Source organism: Podarcis gaigeae, assembly GCF_964106915.1.
Source record: "Podarcis gaigeae genome assembly, chromosome: 5".
Classification (NCBI taxonomy): Eukaryota; Metazoa; Chordata; class Lepidosauria; order Squamata; family Lacertidae; genus Podarcis; species Podarcis gaigeae.
In genome coordinates this window covers 29,200,448-29,211,588 of record NC_139681.1, presented here as the reverse complement: position 1 = coordinate 29,211,588, position 11,141 = coordinate 29,200,448, and the positions used below count along the sequence as shown (strand labels likewise).

The 11,141-nt window shown below is 39.8% G+C and overlaps 1 long non-coding RNA gene across 1 annotated transcript in view; it reads right to left on the bottom strand.

Moving 5' to 3' along the window:
- LOC310845410 overlaps positions 1-11,141 on the bottom strand; it is a 722,498-nt gene that overhangs the window by 433,740 nt on the left and 277,617 nt on the right. The window lies entirely within an intron of this gene.

Here is an 11,141-nt window from a genome sequence, read left to right as displayed (position 1 = left end):
TTAGATATTCATACAGTGTGGAAGTGAGCTTAGATGCGCCGATGTATCAGTAGCATCAACAGAAATATTCATCATCATTATCACTTTCATCTGGCAGAAATTAGTAGCAGATGTTATGGAACTTTTCCACATTTATACTCCAAGTCCACAACTCCCACTGAATACAAAGGAGTAGAACACAATGAATTATATGATGAAAATCTATAGTTTTGAAACTGCCTAATAAACAAAGATTGGCAGCGAGGTAGCTTTAAGTCTACAATGCTGCTGGCTGCTCTGATCTCTCTGTATGGGTGACTTAAAACATATTGTCTCTCAACCAATCAGAATGCAAGTTACTGATCCATTAGTAGAAATATGCTCAAAGCATTCCAGTTTACATAATGATTGTTTAGTACATTTTCACAACAGTGCAGTATGCAGTACTCAGATAGCTTGCTTCTGCTTTAGGCTAGTCAGGGAACAGAGATCTGCTTAAATATGACAGATTGCCTCATAAACTGGTATACCCACTAGAAGCTCTGTTGGGTTTGAGCAAGCATTCCTGCCGAGGAATTAGCCATAAATTGACTTCCACTCTGTATATCTGGAGAAGGTGAGGATGAAAATGGCTGCATGCTGGTTAGCATCCACTGCAGCATGACAGCAGTGGTTTTCAAACTTTGTTACATGGGAACTCTGAAGTTCCTTGGAAGATTACCAGGGGCTTCTCAATGATGTCAGGCAAGCTTCCCTGAAAAACAGATTGCCCATAATCCCTTATATCACCCAGAGATGTATTCTGTATTTTCTTTAAAATATTTTGAGTGAGCGTCTAACACAAGCATAAGGAAATCCTAGAAAAACACATGCCAAAAATGATCAAAACCATTCTTTTTTGTTCCCTCTAATAGCAAAGTTGGGTGGCTGAGTGGAAATTTGGAATATGGATATATATATATTCCTTTTCCTTGTCACAGCAATGTAACACAACAGCATGCAACATGATAATAGAGATATAAAGCATAATTTGCTTGGTCTGGCTGCCATAGTCCAACAATTTAAGAAAATGTGAGAAGGATAACTTATTTTATATTTAAAAGAATTAAAATGGTTTATTTTAATTAAACAGCAACAGACCAACAGGAACCTGCAAGCTTCCATGGTTTACAAAGTACTGAGCACAGTTGACTCTGAGCATATGCAGATAATAGAGTATCTCACCACATTCTCTAGGAAGTGTAACTTCCAGGATCATATTGAACACCAAAGAGAGAAACTCCCACCTTTTGTTGGAGGTGGGTGAAAACGCGCAGCTATGCTATGACGCTGGATTTCTCTATTGTTCTCTATGGGCAGCACTCACTTCTGTGGCAGCAGCAGGGAGATATAAAGAAACCAAAAGTCTGACAGACTGTGTGAGTCTATCACTTTAGTCTATAAACTGAGAGCAGGTGACTCACAGAGAGAAAGAATTGACTTGCTGAGACCCCTAACAACTTTATTGAGTGCATGGATTAGAGCTGGGAGATACAGGCCATGAAGTTAAACTTCTCTTCCTGCTTTATAACAGGAAGGATGGAGAGGAAGGCAAAGGGATGACCATCCCCATTCCCCAAGAGGCTTGAACAATGCTTCTGAGCCAAGCTGAAGCAGGAGCAAGCTTCTTAGGGAAGTGGGGATACACGGCACCATTTTGCTGCTGGTCCCACTTGCTAACAGAAACATTAATCACAACAAGAAGAAACTATTCAGAGCCAGCCAAAAGTTCTCAGAGCTACCTATGGTTTGTTACTAAAAGAGAATATGGAAGGACCAAGCCAAATTTCCAAAGAGAAGGAGAGCTCTCCACTAACAAGGCACTGCCCTACCTTGCCATTTGCCATAGGTAAAGGACCCCTGGATGGTTGTTAAGTCCAGTCAATTTCAACTATGGGGTGTGGCGCTTCTCTCCGCTTTCAGGCCAAGGGTGCAGTCATTTGTCTGCAGACAGCTTTTCTGAGTCATGTGGCCAGCATGACTAAACCGCTTTTGGCGCAACAGTACACCGTGAAGAGTACCAGAGCACACAGAAACAACTTTTACCTTCCCACCACATTGGTACCTATTTATCTACTTGTGCTGGTATGCTTTTGAACTGCTAGGTTGGCAGGAGCTGGGACTAAGCAACAGAAGCTCATCCCATCATGAAGATTCAAACTGCCAACCTTAGGATTGGCAAGCCCTTTACCATCTGTCATATTTCAGTGGGTGGAGGCACTCAGACAAGGCCTCTGGGGAATAGCCCAACTTGTGGGTAGATTTATATGGGAGCAGGTAGTTGCACTGGATTGCTGAATATGATTTAATGGTGTGGTCTCAGCTCACAAGGAGAAGTAATGGGGATGACCAATTCTGGCCAATGCTCAATTTAACTGAAAGAACATGCCCCAGAAAATCCACTGCAATGTGCAAGGGTTCCATTAGAAGACAGTGATTTCTCAGCAGACAAGTTGATGTAGAAAGTGTTCCTTGAAAGAAGAAAGTTTGGGAAATTAGGAGTGTCATAGGAAGAACAGAGCTCACTTTGAACACAGGCTTACTTTTAATAGAGGATTAGGGGGTGTATTGATTTCTACTCTCTTGGCCATTGTTTAGAGCACCTCTCAAATGGCTGACATTTTACTCTAACTGTTTTTTATCCTTTTCAATAAACAAATTATTGATTATTTTTAATAGGTTTTGGATTGACAAGTTCCACTTAAAACAATAGCTAGTTTAGGTTATATAGCCCCTCTCCATAGCAGCCCAGGACTGTGGAAAGTTGAAGGAGCCACTGCTACATGGAAACCTTTTCTAGATTCCATTCTGATTAAGATGTAACATTTGAAGCCTAAAGCTCTACAATTTAGAATAATTGCATGCATATTAACAACAACTACTAGGACATTTGTCTTTTGGGAATTGGGTAATTACAAGGGCTGCTGACCAATTATAATGTTTAGTTAATTAACTGTGTTGCTTTTAATCAATTAAATGACCAATTAATCTATTAAGTACTAGGATACAACAACATTCGCCAATCTTGTATTGCTTGTAAATTTGTTTTTTCACTTTCCATTTTTATAATTTAAAATGCAGTCTCATTCTCATGCATTTTGATATTGCAATTAAAAATATAGTCATCCTTTGGCACTCTTAACAAGTAAACCACAAAATTGCACCCAACCAAAAACAAAAACTCTGCAGTATGCTCTAATGTGGTGGAGAGGATTTTATATGACCACAGCTGTGACAGCCCAACATGGGCCTAATTTTGCCAGTGATGCCAGTGTAATGGGGTGGACAGGGGGAGATGCAAATTGCAAATGCTAATTTTATGTAAGTGTAATCAGTTAAAAATGACTCATTAGCGAAGACTAAGGCTGAACTGAGGGGGAAATAGCAAAAAGAAAACTGGAGGAGCTTAAATTTCACCAAAAAAGAACTACATATGAGGCTGAAGTCTTAATCCTGTATATGGGCTGCTTTACAGGAAATGTAAATGTGAGGAAATGTGATTCCAGCCGCTAAACTACTCACTGGAATTGCTTGTCCCACCCCGACACCCCTGGATGAATATATGTGTACCAGCTACCAGCTGCCATTATTTGTAGATGATTTGGAGCAAGAACCAGTGCAAAGCTGCCTGTTCACCAGAGGTATACAACTTAGTACACTGAGGGTTTATGGCAAGCAGCATGAAAACAAAACAAAAACCCAGCCAGGTTATTTTTCTCTTAGCTGATTGGCAACTCTGCTATACCTGCATGTCAACTGTGTACTGTAATGTTCTTTTTGTGACTGAGGAATCTCCTGATAACTTTGAGAACTTGAGCTATACTAGTTAAATAGCCAACTAAAAATCAGGCATCCCATGAAAACAAACTTAGACCAGCTGTCCTATTGAGACTGCAAAATCAAATTCATAATTTTTGCATTCCACTAATTCATGGTGTATAGTTAAAGCTATGGTTTTCCCAGTAGTGATGTATGGAAGTGAGAGCTGGACCATAAAGAAGGCTGATCGCTGAAGAATTGATGCTTTTGAATTATGGTGCTGGAGGAGACTCTTGAGACTCTCATGTACTGCACGAAGATCAAACCTATCCATTCTTAAGGAAATCAGCCCTGAGTGCTCACTGGAAGGACAGATCGTGAAGCTGAGGCTCCAATACTTTGGCCACCTCATGAGAAGAGAAGACTCCCTGGAAAAGACCCTGATGTTGGGAAAGATGGAGGGCACAAGGAGAAGGGGACGACAGAGGATGAGATGGTTCAACAGTGTTCCCGAAGCTACCAGCATGAGTTTGACCAAACTGCAGGAGGCAGTGGAAGACAGACGTGCCTGGCGTGCTCTGGTCCGTGGGGTCACGAAGAGTCGGACACAACTAAACGACTAAACAACAACAACAACAACATCCTGTTGGGAATCTTTTACTTCACATCACTATGTTTCTACACAAAATATGAATACGGAATATGTACCAGTTAAGGTTTGCTACAAGACAGAAGTGCCTGGCGTGCTCTGGTCCATGGGGTCATGAAGAGTCAGACACAACTAAACAACAAAATTCATAGTGTCACTGCATTCAGAATGGGAAACCAAAGGATAAAGGATAAAAAAATAATAATTTGTTCACTCTGTTCCTAGGTGCTTTACTTTGTATCAGCACACTTGTACCAGGGCTTCAACTGGCCTGATAAATGATACGGTAGTTTTTCAAATCAACTGGGACAAGTCAGGTGACAAATTATTTCCATTAGCCTCAGCAGAATTGAAACAAACAGATCAATACAAATGATTTGCTGCAAGTTTAGATCATAAATTTTCTTTTGCCTAGTTTTATCATTTGAAAATGGAAACATTTTCCCCATTGTGTGTGGGGAAAAGGTTCATTACAGATTTGATCATTTCTAGTTAGCATCTAACTGCCCACCATTTAACTCCAAAGATGTTTTAGAGGCTGTTATTTTCTTCTATGGCAGGCAACAACGTTATTTTGAAAGGATGATAAACAGCAAATAGGAAAAGGATCCTATTCCTCTAGAAATCATATTTACTTTGAAATTACAGGCAAAAATAATTTTAACATTTCATGCTTTGTATCATGATTAATAGGAACTGCTTTGCTAGATTACAGTAAGATTAGTTTTTATTTAATTACATTTATATTTCACGTTTCCTCTAGGGAGCCAAAGGTGCTGTCCCTCCCTCCCTCACTCCCTCTCTCCCTCCCTCCCCAGTTTATCTTCACAACCACCCTGTGATAAAGATTAGGTTGTGAGATAGTGGATGGTATCCAATGCACTTGTTTCGTTAGTACAATGATTTGCACTTGCAGAGTTGAACTTGCAGTGTCCCCTACACACACCCAGCACCCTCCCCAAATTGGAGGGTTGGGGAATTCCTAGGAAATATTTAGGGGGCATGGGAGCAGGAGAGATGGAGAACATTGCATTACACAAACAAAAATCCTTGCTTTGTTGACTGAGCATTTACACAGCACTACATTTCCGTGAGCTGCTCTGGTTCGCAGGAAGTGGCTTAGTCATGCTGGCCACATGACCCGGAAGCTGTACACCGGCTCCCTCGGCCAGTAAAGCGAGATGAGTGCCACAACCCCAGAGTTGTCTGCAACTGGACCTAATGGTCAGGGGTCCCTTTACCTTTACCTTTACCTTAAATATAATCCAATGGCTAGTTCAAGTTCATTCAGTGAGCTTCATGGCTGATTGACTATTTCTACCCTAGTCTTCCAGGTCCTAGGCTGAGACTCTAACCACTGGGCCACAATGACTTTAAATCAAGCACTCTTGTTTACAAAAGTGGCTAGCCAGATGTCTCGGGGAACTCTGGGATCTTGCAAGCAAAGCATCAAGGCAAGCTCCACACCTATTTTGCCCATTTCCTATACTTGTTGGTCGGTGGAATCATGGAATTGTAGAGTTGGAAGGGACCACGAGAGCCATCTAGTCCAACCCCCTGCAATGCAGGGATCTTTTTGCACAATGTGGGGCTTGAACCCACAACCCTGAGAATAAGAATGTCATGCTCCACAGACTGAGCTGCTATACGGCATCTGAATATGGAGGCTCCATTTTGTTATTGTGACTATTTGATTTTTATTATAGGAAGGGGATGGTGGACGGTTGGGGTCTTGGTGTTAGAGCAGATGCTTAGCATGCAAAAGGTCCCAAATCCAATTCTTGGCATTCCAAGTAAAACTGGAAAAGAATCCTGCCAGAAAGCTTGGAGAGCAGTCAGTCCAGACAATGGTGAGCTAGATTACCAAAATTTTACTCTATAAAAGGCAAGTTCATATGTTCCTTTCATCTCTAGCAGTTTGCCAAATTTGTGGGAGAGGGCGGAGAAGGCCTTTGACAACATTTCTTGGAGGTTTATGAAGAAAAATTTGGAAGGGATGGGAGTGGGACGGGGGTTTGAAAATGGAATAGAGGCAATTTATTCAGAGCAAAAAGCTAAATTGATAGTTAACAATGTGGTGACAGAAGAGTTTAAAATTGAAAAAGGAACACGAAAAGGTTGCCCCTTATCCCCTCTGTTATTTATTTCAGTCCTAGAGGTGCTTTTGAACATGATTAGGGAGGACCGGTTGGTGCAAGGAATACAGGTCGGAGTGAAACAGTATAAATTGAAAGCTTTTGCAGATGACTTGGTAATAACATTACAGGAGCCAGAATCTAGTACGAAAAGAGTTCTGGAACTGATATATGAGTTTGGTCGGGTGGCGGGATTCAAATTGAATAAGCAAAAAAAAATCTGACATCTTTGGAATCAGAAAGGTTTCAGAAAGAGACAGAGTTAAATGTGGTTAAAAAAGTGAAGTACCTAGGGGTTAATTTGACTGTTAAAAATTTGAATCTATTTAAAGATAATTATGAAAAATGCTGGTCAGAAATTAAAAAGGATTTAGAAATTTGGTCAAGATTGAAACTTTCCTTGCTGGGTCGAATTGCAGCTATAAAAATGAATGTATTGCCAAAGATGTTGTTTTTGTTCCAAGCTCTACAGATTGTGGACAGAGTGGAATGTTTTCGAAAATGGCAGAAAGATATTTCTAAATTTATCTGGCAGGGCAAAAAGCCCCGAATAAAATTTAAAATACTAACTGATGCAAAAGAAAGAGGGGGGTTTGCCCTGCCAGATTTAAAGTTATATTATGAAGCTGCAGCTTTCTGCTGGACGAAAGATTGGTTACATCTTGAGAACACTGATGTCCTAGATCTGGAAGGGTTTAATAATGCTTTTGGTTGGCATGCATACTTGTGGTATGACAAGGCAAAGCTTCATAAAATGTTCAAAAACCATATTGTCAGAAAAGCAATATTTATTGTTTGGACAAAATATAAAGACTTACTAGAAAGTAAGACCCCGAGATGGCTATCACCAATGGAGGCTAAGGCCCGGAAGAGACTCAATATGGAGGCCGGTTGGCTGAAATATTGGGAAATAATAGAAAAAATTGGAGACAAATGGAGGTTGCAGAGCTTGGAGAAATTAAAGAATAAGGTGCAAGATTGGTTACATTACGCTCAAATTCAAGAGGTTTTTAAATTGGATAAAAAGATAGGATTCCAGGTGGAGAAGTCGAAATTAGAGACAGAACTGTTGGAACCAAAGACTAAGGTACTTTCGAGAATTTATAACTTGCTGCTTAAATGGAACACACAGGATGAGACTGTTAAATCAGCCATGATAAAATGGGCTCAGGATATTGGGTATAACATTATGTTTGAGGACTGGGAAAGGTTATGGACCACTGGAATAAAATTCACGGCATGTAATGCCTTGAAGGAGAATATTATGAAAATGATATACAGGTGGTACATGACCCCAGTCAAGCTTGCAAAAATATATCACCTGTCTGATAATAAATGTTGGAAATGTAGAGAGGCTGAGGGGACATTCTTTCACCTCTGGTGGACATGCCCAAGAGTGAAGGTCTTCTGGGAAATGATCTATAATGAACTAAAAAAGGTATTTAAATATACCTTCGTTAAGAAACCGGAGGCCTTCCTCTTGGGCATTGTCGGCCAGAAAGTGTCAAAGAAGGACAGAAGTTTATTTATGTAGGCGACAACAGCAGCAAGAATACTTATTGCAAAGTATTGGAAGACACAAGACTTGCCCACACTGGAAGAGTGGCAGAGGCAATTGATGGATTATATGGAATCGGCTGAAATGACTGGCAGAATCCGAGACTTGGGAGAAGAAACAATGGAAGAGGACTGGAAGAAGTTTAAGGACTATTTACAAAAACAATATAAGTTGTATGAATGTTAAGTATCTGCACGATTTAGAAAACTTCAGTTCCAGCAAATAGATTTTGTAAAATAGAAAATTAAGTTATAAGTAAGAAAAGGTCGAAATTTAAGGCAACACTATGTTTAAATTTAAGGTATGAGTAATTGATAAAAATTATCTTAAATTTAGAAGTATAATATTTGGAAAGTATAAAATAAGGTATAAAACAAGGTAATAATTTGCTGATATTTTTATTATAAATAATGCAGGGTAAAGGAGATGTGAGGAAGTCCAGTTAGTTATATAAAAAAATTGTATTGAATGGTTGGTTTTATTCTTTTCTTTTTTCTTTTTTTTAATTATTTTTTACTTCTTTCTTTCTATATTGTTTTTTGGTGTATCTGTTCTGGCTTTTTTGTGTAAGTATATTGTTTATTATGTATTTGAAAATTTAATAAAATATTTATTAAAAAAAACAAATTTGTGGGAGAGGGAGGAGGCAGATTACAAAACACTTATGCTATAATGAAAATGGTGTAGTGGGGGGAGTTTCATATATGCATACATTAAAAGGTGCCTCTCTTTCTTGTAATTACTCTGATAACTCCTACTGAATTAAACTAGAAACCCTAAATGACCATTTATTGTATGTTGGAGAGAGATAAGAATAAAGCTTTTATGAAATTTCCTCTGAGTGTGTCAGTCATCCATCCAAAAGAAAGAGGCAAAAAGGTTCAGCGTTCCCACTAGAAGTAAGCAAATTCTCATAAGATGAGTTTGGCCTTACCTTGCCTGCTCAAGGTAAGCTGAGTGGCTTGTTGAGTGAGCTACCAGCTACCCTTCATAGTGCCATTAGGTTACCCCATATAATTCCTCTTTAAATGGATCTTGCTCCTGCAGTGGGGTTTGAACCCTTGTCCGAGGAAGAGCCTATGCACTTGTCATGCATGCCCCCTCCCAAGCAAGCTGTTGCATTGGACTGCCTATATACCCTTCCCTGTCATTCATAATTGTGGTTATTCATCAAGGGGGGGGGGGGTTTGAGAGCACCGTGGGGACTTTATGCCTGGTGGATTGTTCCTCATGTGTGCGGTGTCCATTTGGGTAAGCTCACTGGGGTGTTTCCCCTTGCTGCATGTGGATAGCCTCAATCCATCCATGCTGCTCCACGATGGGGGTATTTTGGCAGGATTGCCACAAAAGTGGGTCCCACTGAGTTCAATAGGACTCACTGCCAAATAAGTATTCACTGGATTGGCCATGCTAGCTGTATTCACTCGGGTGGACTGTGAATCAACTTTAGCAGACCATTTCCTTGTCAAGTCTATTGTACATTGCCTTCCTAGTTAATGGGCTGACTTCAGATCACTTCTCATTTTGGTAGAGCGAAAAACATAATCACACTTGTTATGAAGGATCACAATAATTCACCAGAAGAGCAAACAGCTCTACAAGCTACTTACATATTTATTAAGCATTATACAAAGATGCATGAAAACAACAGGCTAACAGCCTCACCAGCATACAAATCAACACCAGAATTGTTGCCTTGCATAGCTATATCCAGGTTAATTAAATCCAAGTGCAACAGTATACCCCCCATTCTTCCCAGACACTGCAAGACAAGGTCTGGGAATATAAAAAGGTTGGAGATTTAATTAATCTTGTATAGTGAAAGCTAATTTACTCTTTAGCAATACACCGCATATCTGTTAGAACTGTTTTAACTTCCTCAAAAAGAGTAACTGATAATATATGCATACAGCCTTTATCTCCAAGTCATGCCAGCAAAAAGCAGCATTAAGGTCGGCACCCATATTTCTTCAAAGCTCACTTGAAATATACTGGGGCTACGATGTTACCATCTATACCAGAGAACATTATATATTATATCAGTGGTTCCCAATTGGTGGTCCACAGACCCCAGAGAGTTTGCATAACCCACCCAGGGTAACAAAAACTACCATAGAGATACCAACATTTTCATAAGTAGTGGGTCCATGGCTTGACTTTTTTAAAAAAACAGGGGGTCCACAGTGCTTAGCTAATTAGAAACCACTTTCTAATATAATTTTGCTTGTCAGTCTCAGTGTGAGATAAACTGTCATTTCCTGGTTAGTAAAAGAACGTTTTAGTGATGATAATTGATCAGAAGCATGTAATTAATATATTATATGTCCATTGCATTTATTATATTTGAAAGAGCTCTGCTTCCTCGAAGTAAAAGTCCATAACAGAGGGATCATGCTACTCAACTTTCATGAGAGTGGATGAAGGATATTCCAAGCATCATTCAAAGCATCACTTACTCAATTTTCAACATTAGGCTTGTAGCAAACTTTAACTGGTACATGTTCCGTATTCATATTTTGTGTAGAAACATAGTGATGTGAAGTAACAGATTTCCAACAGGATACTTACCCAATATTCTGAAACGTTGAAGGTTCAGCACAATAATTAGTGCCATCCTCTCCTATCACAGCTTCAAAGTGAAGCAAAATCCTATGAAAATACCGCTTGTGACCACCTCATGAATTTCACTGTGTGAAGCTGATTTTTAAAAGTCATCATGAGGCCAGTAGGAGGTGGTGACATCATAATTACCTCCACAAACTGCCTCTCCTATGCATTAGAACTTTTAAGTACTTGAAGCCTATTGGCTACAACCAATCTGACTTTACTCTAAGTCTCCTGCTGCCATGTACAGCTTGAGTTTCTACTCTCTATGACAACTCTTTTCAACCTTGGGTCACCTGATGGTGTTGGACTCCTTCCATCATCCCCAGCCAACCTTGTCAATATCCAGGAATTATGGGAGTTGTGATCCAACAATATCCGAGGAGAGCACCCAAGGTTGAGAAAGGTTGCTCTGTAA